This window comes from Physeter macrocephalus, chromosome 11 (assembly GCF_002837175.3).
Source record: "Physeter macrocephalus isolate SW-GA chromosome 11, ASM283717v5, whole genome shotgun sequence".
Lineage (NCBI taxonomy): Eukaryota > Metazoa > Chordata > Mammalia > Artiodactyla > Physeteridae > Physeter > Physeter macrocephalus.
This window is the reverse complement of record NC_041224.1, coordinates 153,994,625-153,997,513: the sequence shown is the minus strand read 5'-3', so window position 1 is coordinate 153,997,513 and position 2,889 is coordinate 153,994,625.

Below are 2,889 nucleotides of genomic sequence, written 5' to 3'. Positions count from 1 at the left end.
ACTGCTGTGGCCTCTCCCGTTGCGGAGCACAGGCTCCGGACGCGCAGGCTCAGCGGCCATGGCTCACGGGCCCAGCCCCTCCGCGGCATGTGGGATCTTTCCGGACCGGGGCACGAGCCCGTGTCCCCTGCATCGGCAAGCGGATTCTCAACCACTGCGCCACCAGGGAAGCCCCACCTTATATCTTTTGATTGGCAAATATACATTACATTTAAAGTAATTATTGATAGTTACACACTTACTGTCATTTTGTTAACTGTCTTCTCGTTCTTTTTGTAGTTCCTCTCTGTTCCTTTTTTCTCTTTCTCTCTTCCCTTGTGGTTTGACTGTTTTCTTAGTGTTATGTTTAGATTCCTTTCTCATTTTCCTTTATGTATTTACTATAAGTTTTCTCTTCATGGTTACCATGAAGTTCACATATAACACCATATGTATATAACAGTCTTTATTTGGTAGTAACTTAATTTTGAACACATTCCAAAGCTTTATATTTTTACTCCCCCCTATGCTTTATATTTTTGATGATACATTTTACATCTTTTAATGTATCCCTCAACTATGGTATTTTCATTAATTTTAATACTTGTGTCTTTTGCCCTTTACATGTAATTGATCTACTACCTTTATTATTTATTTACATATTCCAGTGAGATTTTTACTTATATATGTTTTCTTTTTATTAATTAGTGCCTCTTCTTTTTAGCTTAGGGGAGTTCCTTTAACATTTGCTGCATTTGCTGAAAGGCCAGTTTAGTGGTGATGAACTCCTTTACTTTTGCTTACCTGGAATACTCTTAATGTGTCCTTCAATTCTGAATGATAACCTTGCTGGGCAGAGAATTTTCAGTTGCCAGTTTTTTCCTTTCAGCCCTTTGAGTATATCATGCTACTCTCTTCTGGCCTATAAAGTTTCTGCTGAAAAGTCTGTTCATAGACCTATGGTGTTCCCTTTGTACATAATAGGTTGCTTTTCTCTTGCTGCTTTTAAGATTCTCTCTTTCTCTTTAACTTTTATCATTTTAATTATAATGTATCTTGGTGTGATTCTCTTTGGGGTCATCTTACTTGGAATTCTCTAGGCTTCCTGGACCTGGTTGTCTCTTTCCTTCCCAGATGAGGAAGTTTTCAGCCATTATTTCTTCAAATACTTTTTCTGGCCCTTTCTCTCTCTCCTCTCCCTCTGGGACCCCTGTAATGCAAATGTTATTCTGCTTGATGTTGTCCCAGAGATGCCTTAAGTTATCCCTGCTTCTTTTAATTCTTTTTCTCATTTTTCTCCTCTGCGTGTTTTCCATTGCTTTGTCTTCCATCTCATTGATTCGTGCTCCTATTTCATCCATTCTGCTGTTGAACCTCTCTAGTGTATTTTTCAGTTATAACCTTTGATTGGTACTTTTTATATTTTCTCTCTCTCTTTGTTAAAGTTCTCCTGTGTTCATCTATTCTCCTGAGATTGGTGAGCATCTTTATGACCATTATTTTTGCTTTTATTTATTTATTTATTTAATATTTGGCTGCATTGGGTCTTAATTGCTGCGCACGGGCTTTCTCTAGTTGCAGTGAGCTGCAGCTACTCTTCATTGCAGTGCGCAGGCTTCTCATTGCAGTGGCTTCTCTTGTTGCAGAGCATGGACTCTAGGTACCCGGGCTTCAGTAGTTGCAGCACCTGGATTCAGTATTTGCGGCCCGTGGGCTCAGTAGTCATGGCACATGGGCTTAGTTGCTCTGCAGCATGTGGAATCTTCCCAGACCAAGGATTGAACCCATGTCCCCTGCATTGGCAGGCAGATTCTTAATTGCCCCTGACCAGGCTGGGGATCGCTGGAGTGGGGTGGGCTGGTGACCCGCGGGGGGAGCACAAGCCCGGGACCAGGCCTTGCCCCGTGGAAACGTGCCGCACGGACATGCACGGTGCTGCCCCCGCAGCCGAGCTGCCACGACTCGGCCTCGCTCCTGTTCTCGGTGCCAGTTCTGATGGCTGGTGATGTTTGCACCTGTAAATAAAGGGGTGTTGTGCCCCTGCCTATGGCCATTATTTTAAACTATTTATCAGGTCAGTGTTTTTAATCTCAACTTCATTAAGGTCTTTTTCTGGGTATTTGCCTTGTTCTTTGGTTTGGAACAAATTCCTGTCTCCTCATTTTGCCTCTCAGTGTTACATGTAATTAGACGAAATGCCTAGCGCCCTCACTCTTGAAAGAGTGGTCCTGGGTAGGAGCTATTCTGTGTGGTCCAGAAGCACAGTCTCCCCTGACCACCAGAGCCAGGCACTCTATGGGCATCACCTGTGTGGGTTGCTTGAGTCTGATGGCTGTGACAGCATTGCATAGGGCAGGTCTGGGAGCTCTCACCTAGCCAACTGTGGCTCAGCCAGTGTGCAGGGAGAGCAGGGTTCAAGTCACTTGCCCAATTCAGTTGCGTCTGAGCTGCAGCATGCGGTGGATGGAACTTGGGGTGCCTGTTCAGGCTGATGACAGCTCAGCTGCTGTCAGGGGAAGGTGGACACTTGCTGGCCCAGTTGTGACTTGTCTGCTGCCTGGGGTGAGCAGGGCTTGGGGTTCTGCCTGGTCCAGTTTTGGCTCAGCTACTCTGCAGAGAGGGTTGCAGCTCCGTCTCTGTGCGGGTTGGGTGGGGCTCAGGGCAGGGTGCCTCCCAGGCCAGTTGTGGCTCAGCTGCTGTGTGGGGAGGGCAGGACAATTGCCAGGTTGCATTGCACCTGGGGTTCTGCACAGGATGGGGTGCTCGCCCAGCCTGGTTATAGTGCAAGGTGGGCAGAGCATGCCCTCCCGTGCTAGCAGGCTAGAGGAAGGGCACCAAAAATGGCGCCTGTAGGCTTGTCACCAGCAACTTAGATAGAGGTTGCAAATATGGTGTCCGCTAGTGCTTCCG